General features: G+C 35.8%; 1 long non-coding RNA gene across 1 annotated transcript in view; it reads right to left on the minus strand.

Moving 5' to 3' along the window:
• LOC144579834 (uncharacterized) overlaps window positions 1-12,760 on the minus strand; it is a 69,190-nt gene that overhangs the window by 30,061 nt on the left and 26,369 nt on the right. The gene's annotated exons all lie outside the window — the stretch shown is intronic.

Raw genomic sequence — 12,760 nt, forward strand, 5'->3', positions numbered from 1 at the left:
CCTCGTGATCCACCTGCCTCGCCCTCCCAAAGTGCTGGGATTACAGGCTTGAGCCACCGTGCCCGGCCTATTACTCAGTGTAGTACTAGAAGTCCTAGCCAAAGCAATTTATATAGGAGAAAAATATAAAGGGCATTCAAACTGGTGAGAAAGAAGTCAAATTATCCTTGTTTGCCAATGACATTATCTGATATATTATCAACGGAAAAATAACTGAACTGATAACATATATAGTCAAATTGTAAGATACAAAATCAACAAAGAAAAATCAATAGCATTTCTCTAAGTCAAGAGCAAAATTTCTGAAAAACAACAATAACAACAACAAAGTACTACCATCTACAATAACTACAACTAAAATAAAATACCTAGGAATAAACTTAACTGAAGAAGTAAAAAAGACCTGTACAATAAAAATATAAAGTATGGTAGGGCGCAGTGGCTCAAGCCTGTAATCCCAGCATTTTGGGAGGCCGAGGCAGGTGGATCACGAGGTCAAGAGATCGAGACCATCCTGGTCAACATGGTGAAAACCCATCTCTACTAAAAAAATACAAAAAAATTAGCTGGGCATGGTGGCGTGTGCCTGTAATCCCAGCTACTCTGGAGGCTGAGGCAGGAGAATTACCTGAACCCAGGAGGCAGAAGTTGCAGTGAGCCAAGATCGTGCCATTGCACTCCAGCCTGGGTAACAAGAGCAAAACTCCATCTCAAAAAAAAAAAAAAAAAAAAAAAAAAAAAAAAAAAAATATTTATATATATATATATATATATATATATATATATAAAGTATTAGTAAAATAAGTTCAAAAGGATACACTGAAAATAGAAAACTATCCCATGTCCATAGATTGGAAAAGTCAATATTGTTAAAAGTTTCATACTAACCAAAACAATCTGCAGATTCAATACAATCCCTATCAAAATACCAATGAAATTCTTCACTAAAATAGAAAAAAAAATCCTAAAATTTATATCAAATTACAAAAAATAATAATAACACAGAACAGCAAAAGCCACTCTGAACAAAAATAACAAAGCTGGAGATCTCATATTACCTGACTTCTAATTATACTGTAGAGTTATAGAAACCCAAACACCATGATACTGACATAAAACAGACACATAGACCAATGGAGCAGTATATAGAACCCCAAAATAAACTTAGGCATTTACAGCCAACTCATTTTCAACAAAGGTTCCAAGATTACACATTGGGGGAAGGATGGTCTTTTCAGTAAGTGGTGTTGAAAACTAGATATCCACATGTAGAATGAAGAATGAAACTAGAACCCAATACTATATTCAAAAAATTGAATCAAAATGGATTAAAAACTTTAATAAGACCAGAAACTATGAAACTACTAGGAAAAAAAAATAGCAAAACACTCCAGGACATTGGTCTGGACAAATACTTTTTAAGTAAAACTTCAAAAGCACAGGTAACTAAAGCAAATGCAGACAAATGAGATCACACCAAACTAAAAATCTGTAGAGCAAAAGAAACAACAAAGTGAAGAGACAAGCCATAGAAAGGGAGAAAATATTTGTGAATTACCCATCTGACAAGAGATTAATAAAGAGAATATATGAGAAACTTCATAGGAAAAGATCAAATAATCCAATGAAAATATGGGCTCCATGGGAAGGACCTGATATGGCCAATTAGGAACAGCTCCACAGTGCAGTTCCCAGCAAGAACAATGCAGAGGGTGACTGCCCATTGCCCTTCCAAACAAATTTTCACTGCCCACAGACCAGGAGATTCCCAGGCTGAAATGTGCCACGAGTTTTCAGCATGGTGGTTTCAGCCCATGCCGGGTTGGAATGCAGAAACTCACACAAATCTGAGTGGCCATTTCAACTGGTGCCTGGAATGACTGGAAGAAAGAGCTGCCCATTCAACTGAAAGGGAGGGGGGAGAGACAGGGAGCCAGGTGATCTGGCCCGGTGGGTATCACCCCCACAAAACAAGCAATCTGAAACGCTCTGGATTGAGAGTTTTGCAGAAAGTGCAGCAGGACCCAGGATGGTCCAGCTCAGTGAGGGGAAGGGCGACCACCACTACTGAGGCAGTCTGCCACTACCAAGGCAGTTCACACAGCAGTTGAGCAAAGCTGCAGCAGCTTGGCAACACCTCTGCTGGCAGACTGTGACTAGACTACTCCATGCTGGGCAGGGCACCTCTGAGAAAAGGCAGCAGCATGACAAAAACTTATAAAAAAAGCCAACCTTCCTAGGACAGAGCACCAGGTTATGAGTTCTGCTGCAGCAGACTTAAAAGTACCTGCCCAGCAGTTCTCCACAGAACAACAGAGTTCCCAGCACAGCACTTGAGCTCCTATAATAGACAGACTGCCTCCTTAAGCAGCTCCCTGACCCCTGTATACCCAGAGACATCTCATAAAGGGGAGCTCAGGCCGACATCTGGCAGGTACCCTTTTGGAACTAAGATAACAGAAGAAGAAACCAGCAGCAACCCTTATTGTTCTGCAGCCCCTGCAGGTGATCCTCAGGCAAGCAGGGTCTGGAGTCAACATCCAGCAGTCCTGCAGCAGAGGGGCCTGACTGTTAGAAGGAAAACTAAGAAACAGAAAGAAATAACTTCATCATCAACCAAAAGGACATCCACTCAGAGACCCCATCCAAAAGTCATCAACTACAAAGACCACAGGTAGATAAAGCCACTAAGATGGGAAGAAACCAGCACAAAAAGGATGAAAACACCAAAAAACCAGAATGCCTCTCCTCCTCTAAAATATCACAATTCCTCACCAGTTAGGGATCAAAGACAGATGGATAATGAATATGACGAATTGACAGAAACAGGCTTCAGAGGGTGGGTAATAACAAACTTCTCAGAGCTAAAAGAACATGTGCTAACCCAATACAAAGAAACTAAGAACGTAGAAAAAAGATTAGATAAGATGTTAACTAGAATAAACAGCTTAGAGAAGAATATAAACTACTTGCTGGGGCTGAAAAACACAGCACAAGAACTTTGAAAAGCATACACAAGTTTCAATAGCCAAATCGAACAAGCAGAAGAAAGGATACCAGAGACTGAAAATCAACTCAATAAAATAAAACAAAAAGGCAAGAACAGAGAAAAAAGCGTGAAAAGAAATGAACAGAGCCTCCAAGAAATACCAGATTGTGTGAAAAGACCTAATCTACATTTGATAGGTGTACCTGAATGTGAAGGAGAAAATGAATCTAAGCTGGAAAACACTCTTCGGGATATTATCCAGGACAACTTCCCCAACCTAGCAAGCCAGGCCAATATTCAAGTCCAGGAAATACAGAGAACACCACAGAGATATTCCTCAAGAAGAGCAACCCTGAGGCATATAATCATCAGATTCACCAGGGTTGAAATGAAGGAAAAAATGCTAAGGGCAGCCAGAGACAAAGGTCACGTTACCCACAAAGGGAAGCTCATTAGACTTACAATGGATCTCTCTGCAGAAACCTACAAGCCAGAAGAGAGTGGGGGCCAATATTCGACATCCTTAAAGAAAAGAACTTTCAACCTAGAATTTCATATCCAGCCAAACTAAGCTTCATAAATGAAAGAGAAAGAAAATCCTTTATGGACAAGCAATGCTGAGAGATTTTTGTCACCACCAGGCCTGCCTTATAAGAGCTTCTGAAAGAAGTACTAAACAAGGAAAGGAACAACCAGTACCAGCCACTCCAAAAACGTACCAAATGGTAGACCATTGACACAATGAAAAAAATGCATCAAATAAAGTTAAAACATCCAGCTAGCATCAAAAGGGCAGGATCAAATTCACACATAACAATATTAACCTTAAATGTAAATGGGCTTAAATGCTCCAATTAAAAGACAGACTGGCAAAGTGGATAAAAAGTCAAAACCCATCAGTGTGCTATGTTCAGGAAACCCATCTCACATGCAAGGACACACATAGGCTCAAAATAAAGGGATGGAGGAAGATTTATCAAGCAAATGGAGAGTAAAAAAAAAAAGAGGAGTTGCAAAACTAGTCTCTGATAAAATGGTCTTTAAACCAACAAATATCAAAATAGACAAAGACAGGCATTATATAATGGTAAAAGGATCAATGCACCAAGAAGAGCTAACTATCTTAAATATGTCACCCAATACAGGAGCACCCAGGTACATAAAGCAAGTTCTTAATGACCTACAAAGGGACTTAGACTCGCAAACAATAATAGTGGGAGACTTTAACCCTCCACTGTCAATATAGAAAGATCAACAAGACAGAAAATTAACAAGGATATCCAGGATTTGAATGCAAATCTGGACCATGCAGACCTAATAGACATCTATAGAAATCTCCACCCCAAATCCACAGAATATACATTCTTCTCAGCACCGCATTGCACCTACTCTAAAATTGACTACGTAATTGGAAGTACATCACCCCTGAGCAAATGAAAAAGAACAGAAATAATAACAAATAGTCTCTCAGACCACAGGGCAATCAAATTAGAATTCAGAATTAAGAAACCAACTCAGAACTGCATAGCTTCATGGAAATTGAACAACTGGCTCCTGAATGTCAACTGGATAAACAATGAAATGAAGGCAGAAATAAAGATGTTCTTTGAAACCAATGAGAATGAAGACAAAATGTACCAGAATCTTTGGGACACTTTTAAGCAGTGTCTAGATGGAAATTTATAGCAATAAATGCACACATGAGAAGCAAGGAAAGATCTAAAATTGATACCCTATCATCAAAATTGAAAGAGCTAAAGGAGCAAGATAAAAAAAACTCAAAAGCTAGCAGCAGACAAGAAATAACTAACATCAGAGCAGAACTGAAGGAGATAGAGACACAAAAATAAACCTTCAAAAAATCAATAAATCCAGGAGGTGGTTTCTTGAAAAGATCAACAAAATAGACAAGACTACTAGCCAGATTAATAAAAAAGAAAAGGGAGAAGAATCAAATAGATGCAATAAAAAATGATAAAGGGGATATCACCACTGATATCACAGAAATACAAACTACAGTCAGAGGTTACTACAAACAACTCTATGCACATAAACCAGTAAACCTGGAAGAAATGGATAAATCCCTGGACACTTGCACCCTTCCAAGACTAAACCAGGAAGAAGTTGAAACTTGGAATAGACCAATAACAAGAGCTGAAGTTGAGGCAGCAATTAATAGCCTGCCAACCAAAAAAAAAGTCCAGGTCCAGATGGGTTCACCGCTGAATTCTACCAGATGTACAAAGAGGAGCTGGTACCATCCTTCTGAAACTATTCCAAACAATACAAAAAGAGGGAATCCTTCCCAAATCATATTACGAGAACAACACCATCCTAATACCAAAATGCAACAGAGACTCAACAAAAAACAAGAAAACTTTGGGCCAATCTCCATGACGAACATAGATGCAAAAATCTTCAACAAAATACTGGCAAACCGTTTGCAACAGCACATCAAAAAGCCTATTGGTCATGATCAAGTAGGCTTCATTCCAGGGATGCAAGGCTGGTTCAACATACACAAGTCTGTAAATGTAATCCACCACATAAACAGAACCAGAGACAAAAACCATATGATTATCTCAATAGATGCAGAGAAGGCCTTTGACAAAATTCCACAGCTTTTTATGCTAAAATCTCTGAATGGGCAAAAACTGGAAGCATTCCCTTTGAAATCAGGCACTAGACAAGGATGCCCTCTCTTACCACTCCTATTCTACATAGTATTGGAAGTTCTAGCCAGAACAATTAGGCATGAAAAAAAATAAATAAATAAAGGATATTCAATTAGGAAAAGAGGAAATCAAATGTCTCTATCTGCAGATGACATGATTATACATTTAGAAGACCCTATCATCTCAGCACGAAATCTCTTTAAACTGATAAGCCACTTCAGCAAAGTCTCAGGATACAAAATCAATGTGCAGAAATCACAAGCATTCCTATACACCAATAACAGACTTAAAGAGAGCCAAGTCAAGAATGAACTGCCATTCACAATTGCTACAAAGAGAATAAAAATACCAAGAAACACAACCAACAAAGGTTGTAAAGCCCTCTTCAAGGAGAACTGCAAACCATGCTCAAGGAAATAAAGAGGACACATACAGATGGAGAAACCTTCCATGCTCATGGTTAGGAAGAATCAATATCATGAAAGTGGCTGTACAGCCCAAAGTAATTTATAGATTCAGTGCTATCCTCATCAAGCTACCTATGACCCTCTTCACAAAACTGGAAAAAACCACCTTAAACTTCATATGGAACCAAAAGAGAGCCTGCATAGCCAAGATAATCATAAGCAAACAGAACAAAGCTGGAGGCATTACGCTATCTGATTTCAACCTATATTACAAGGCTACAGTAATCAAAACCTAGTACCAAAACAGAGATATAGACCAATAGAACATAACAGAGGCCCTGGAGGCAACACTACACATCTACAACCATCTAACCTTTGACAAACCTGACAAAAACAAATAATGGGGAAGAATTCCCTGTTTAATAAATGGTGTTGGGAAAACTGGCTAGCAGTGTGCAGAAAGCAGAAACTGGACCCCTTCCTGATACCTTCCACTAAAATCAACTCCAGATGGATTAAAGACTTAAACCTAAGATTGAACACCATAAAACCCTAGAAGAAAACCTATGCAAACTATTCAGGACATAGGCATAGGCAAGGACTTCACGACTAAAATGCCAAAAACATTGGCAACAAAAGCCAAAATAGGCAAATGGGACCTAATTAAACTCCAGAGTTTCCATACAGCAAAAGAAACAATCATTAGAGTGAAGCAGCAACCAATAGAATGGAAAAAAGTTTTTGCAATCTACCCATCTGACAAAGGATCTACAAGGAACTAAAACAGATTTAGAAGAAATAAACAAACCCATCCAAAAGTGGGAGAAGTATATGAACAGACGCTTTTCAAAAGAAGACATGTATGAGGCCAAAAAACATATGAAAGCATGCTCATCATCACTGGTCATTAAAGAAATGCAAATCAAAACCACATTGAGATACCACCTCGCACCAGTTAAAATGGTGATCATTAAAAAATCTGGAGACAACAGATGCTGGAAACGATGTGGAGAAACAGGAACACTTTTACACTGTTGGTGGGAGTGTAAACTAGTTCAATCATTGTGGAAGAAGGAGTGGCACTTCCTCAAGGACCTAGAAATAGAAGTGCCACTTGACCCAGCAATCTCATTACTGGGTATACATTCAAAGGATTACAAATCATTCTATTATAAAGACACATGCTCACATATGTTCATAGTGGCATTGTTTACAATAGCAAAGACCTGGAACCAACCCAAATGCCCATCAATGATAGACTGGACAAGGCAAATGTGGCATATATACACCATGGAATACTATGCAGCCATAAAAATGATGAGTTTGTGTCCTTTGTAGGGACATGGATGAATCTGGAAACCATCATTCTCAGCATACTGACACAAGAACAGAAAATCAAACACCGCATGTTCTCACTCATAGGCAGTGATGAACAATGAGAACACATGGACACATAGGGGGTGCATCACACACTGGGGTTTGTTGACAGGGGCCAATGGAGGGACAGCAGGGGATGGGGAGGGATAACATGGGGAGAAATGCCAGATGTAGGTGACGGGGGATGGAGACAGCAAATCACATTGCCATGTGTGTATCTATGCAACAGTCCAGCATGATCTGCACATGTATCCCAGAACCTAAAGTACAATTTTTAAAAAAGAAAAGAAAATATAGACTCAATATCTGAATAGATATTTCTGAAAAGAAGACATACAAATGCTCAAAAGTTGTTTGCAAAAATGTTCAACATCCCTAGTCATCAGAGAAAAGCAAATTAAAGCTACAGTGAGATATCATATCATTCCAGTTAAAATTACTTTTATACAAAAGAAAAAAAACAGCCAATAATAGATGCCGGGGAGGATGTGAAGAAAGGGAACCTTTGTATTGTGGATGGAAATGTAAATTAGTACAGCCAGTAGGGAGAACAGTATGGAGGTTCCTCAAGAAAACTATATTAGAACTACCATATGATCCAGCAATCTCACTGATGGATCTATCTCAAAAGTAAGGAAAATAATATATTGAGAGATATCTTCACTTCTACATTTATTGCAGCACTATTTACAGTAGCCAAGATGTTGAATATAAATGTCCATTGGTGAATGAATTAAAAAATACATATACACCATGAAATATTATTCAACCATAAAAAAGAACGATATCATGTTATTTGCAGTAATGTTGTTGGAACTGGAGAACAATATGTTTAGTGATAAGCCAGTCACAGAAAGTTAAATATTGCATGTTATTTCTCATATGTGGGATCTTAAAAAATAGAACTCATAGAGACAGGAAGTCTAATGATGGTTACCAGAGGCTGGGAGGAGTAAAGAGGGATGGAAGAAAAAAATGCAGATGGTAATGAGTATAATACAGTTTAGCAGAAATAAGATCCAGTGTTAGGCAGAACAATAGGACAATGACAGTTAACAACAATTTATTTATATTTCAAAATAACAGAATAAAATTGGAGTGTTCCTAATACAAAGAAATAATAAACCCTTAAGGTGATGGATACCCCATTAGTTCTAATTTGATAATTATATATTGTATGCTTGTATCAAAATATCCCATGTACCTCATTAATATGTATAACTATTATATATCCATAACTAAAAATTAAAAATATACCACAGAGACATTCCAAATTATATTCAGTAGTTAATAGTATTTAAAATCCTATACAAATTTGGCAACAGCAGCTTCAAGTCAGAGCTTTTCTTGTCTTATAAATATGATCTCCCAACATGGCATTGAAAATGCCCAAAGACAAACAATGTGAATTTCTAGGACCAAATACTGTGGTATTTCATAGTAAAACAATCTTAGGCATTTCATAGTAAAACAATCTTGGGCTACTTCAAAAAATATATTCTTTGTTTGACAAAGGTGCCAAGAACATTTATTTGGGAAAGAAATATAAAACATAAAATTGTGACACAATTTTGAGCCAGAAAGAAAGGAATCTATCAAGGCATAATGAAGTCATATAAAAAAGAAACAGGAACCATGTCAATTGAATTCACACTGGAATAGATGCAGAGATAATCTGGCAACATTTAAAGGAGAAAAAATAAAATAACTGTAAAGTGTTGGATCACATTGTGTATATAACATTTCATGAATTTACATAATTTCATTTAAACTCACATACTTACAAACATATATACAGTTCCAATTCATTTTTCTAAAACACATTTAAAAATAAAGTATCAACTATTGATTATACCTTGACTTTTCTATATAAACTGAATTTCAGAGTAGCAAAATGGTTGATGAGGGAGAGTTTTTATAGAAGAATTTTAGAGAATAAATGCGGAAGAAATAACAGAAAAATCACCATTTAGTAACTCTTACTGAAAGAATGGATGTAGGCAATGGATTGAAAACCAGTCACTGGGGGAAAGAGTGAAGGGAACTTCATAATGAATGTATGAGGCTGATACCACCTGAGAAGTGATCAATCCTAGCGTCATTTAAAGATGAAGCAATGAGATGTAGCCATTGATGATGCTAAGAAATGCACAGCAATATTTTGATGAGTTTTTGTCTGAAAATATAGACCTGAATCTATCAAGACTCTAGATTTCACTTTATGTTTATAGAAGCTACCTGCTGTGATATAAAAATAATTTAAATACTATTACAAGGAACAATCAATCAAATCTAGTATAGAATATTTCACAGCCTAATAAACTTTTCCCAAAACTTAATGGACCAATAATAAAAAGTGCTAATGATTAAAAGTTGTTGTGGAATTAGAGTTATACATATTATAAAGGAAATATGTGAATTTTGGGTCTTCATTTAAACGAACAAACTGTCAAAAAGAATCTTTAAAGTAATAGAGAAAATTTGAATATAATTAGTATGATGATACTTAAGCTATAGTTGTCTAATATAAAGATTATTAAGTACAAGAAATTAGATAACATATTTAATAGCAGGTTTATAATTGTAAACATATTTATTTACCTATAGGTTGAGATAAAGATCTGAAACCAAGAAGAACTCAGTTTAAATAAAATAAGGGCATGTAATAATGCTTTAAAAAAGAAATACACTATATTGAGAACAAGTTATGTTATTCGGTTTGAGTTGAATGGAAGATCAAAACCAGCAGACACATTTAGATTTATTGCCCACAAAGCTAATGTAATCATCCATTAATAAACATATCTTTCTTCAAATGACACATTTAACATTTGTTTCATTATACTTTCGTCAGGCCACATTAGGAATACCTTTTTGAATGAAAATGCTTGTCTCTGGCCAAACAGATTTTCTTACTATCTGATAAAATGTCTATGTTCATTTTTAAAAAGGTTTATTGATGCAGAACTTATTAAAACAAACATGGAGTGTGTGTGTGTATGTGTGTGTGTGTGTGTGTGTCTGTGTACATGAGTGTGCATATGAATTTTGGTAAATGCATCTAACTGTGTAATCACCACCACAATCAACATACAAAACTGTTTCATTAAGTACAAATATTTTCCTCAAAATTACTTTGGTCATAAATTCCCAATTCCCCAATTTTATTCCTTAGAAATCAATAGTTCATTTTCTGTTCCTACAGTTTGTATTTCCAACAATGCTGTATCAATGGAATTATAAAGTATGTAGCCTGTTGAGTCTTCTTACATTCACTTAGCATAATCAATATTTTATTCAATCTTTTGTTTTCTTTTTACATGTATCAGTAATTAATTCATTTTTGTTACTGAGTAATACTCCATTGAGTGGATTCACTACAGTGTGTTTAATCATTTACAACTGAAGAACATCAGGGTGATTTTGAGTTTGGGGTTATTATGTATAAAACATCATAAACATTCACATACAGGTTTTTGTGAGGACATCAATTTTATTTTCTCTCAGATAAACACCACAGAGTGGCTGGGTCCTAATTAATTTACATTTACTTACCACGTACATTTAATTTTACAAATAATTGGCAAACTGTTGTATAAAGTGGGATTTTGGATTCCCACTAGCAATTTACAAAAGTTCCATTTGTTCTACACCCTGGTCAGTACTTGTAACTGTTAGTTTCTCTGATTTTAATCATTCTACTATGAGTACACAGGATCTAATTTTAATCAGCAATTCTCAACCAACTAATGATATCATGCCTATTTTCATTGTTTATTTGCCATTTGTATATAGTTTTGTAATTTGTTCAAATCTTTTGGCCAGTTATAAATTGAAGATTTTGTATTGTTTAATTTTGAGAATTCTTTATCGATTCTGCATGCAACCTCCATTTCAGATTAAGCTTGCATATGTTTTCTTCCAGTCTGATGGATTTGTTTTTCCATTCGTTTAAATGTCTTTTACAGAGCAAAATATATTAACTTTTATTGTCAATTTCATGCAAATTGACAATAAAAATTAATATATTTTGTCAATTTTTCTACAAATTATATTCTTGATATTATACCTATGTAATCTTTCCTGAACACAGGTTACTATTTTTTTCTTTTTAGAAGTTGTATAGCTTTAAGATTTATATTTAGGTTTATAATTAATTTTGTATTAATTGCTTTATATAATACAAGATATAGATTGAGGTTTTTAATTCTACATATGCATGCCTAATTGTCTTAATACCATTTGTTGAAAAACACTGTTGTTTCTACATAAAATTTTCTTTAGACTTTTTTTGAAAATCAGTTGACTATTTATATGTGAATCTATTTCTGGACTTTCTGTTTCATTGATTTATGTGCCTATCTTTTCACCAATACCATATAGTCTTAATTATTTTCACGTAATTTATAATAATTTTTATAGCATGTTTTGAAATTGAATGGAATGAATCTTTAATTTTTATTCTTATTCAAAATTGTTTTGGCTATTATACTTTGTACCTTCCTTTCTATTTTCTTTTCTCTTCTTTTACTTAAGTGGATTTCTTTGAAGCCAATTTCCTAACTGTCTTAGATACTAAACCTTAAAAATACTCGTATAATCTCACATGAGTCATAAGGTCTTTGACAGTGACTATTGTGTTGCAATATTTTGTGAATTTTTTTTCTCACAAGATGCATTCCTATAAGCCAGTGATGTTCTTATCTATATCAGTCATATTTCCAGATGGAAAGAGAAGGCGCATTCTGACGGAATTTTAAATAGGCTAGAGAGATAAAAGCAAAGTTAGTGGAAGCAATAACAAATATTTAGACTCCAGAGTACCAATACATTGAGTGGCAAGCCATTACCAGTCCTCCGCCTGAAGGAGCAAGGAGAAGAAAGAGCATTGCCAGAGCCTAGGGACCGCTAAGGTCAAGTAGGAGGGTCTTTCCCAGTTGGAAATTTCATCATAGAAAGTTTCAGCTACTATCAGAAAGTTAAGGAAGGAAGTGAAGAAGAAATACTGAGCCCCCTTTCTGTTTTATATTCTACTGGCTATGCTTCTTATTGGCTGAAAGTTACCAGAAAGAGTGGATAAGAGAAATTCACCTATTGCAGTCCAAGGAGTTCAACACCGAAAGGCACTGATCACTGCAGAGAGGGTAGTCAGTGGATCTACAGAAAACATCGAGAAAAGCATCCCAATACCCGCTTCCATCCAGGATTCTGATTGCAGCCCAAGCGTGTTTCCATAGCTTGTAACTTTTAAGTTCAAAACTGTAAAACAGACCAGGTGTGGTGGCTCACTCCTGTAATTCCAGCACTTTGGG

The sequence above is a fragment of the Callithrix jacchus genome, chromosome 16 (assembly GCF_049354715.1).
Source record: "Callithrix jacchus isolate 240 chromosome 16, calJac240_pri, whole genome shotgun sequence".
Classification (NCBI taxonomy): Eukaryota; Metazoa; Chordata; class Mammalia; order Primates; family Cebidae; genus Callithrix; species Callithrix jacchus.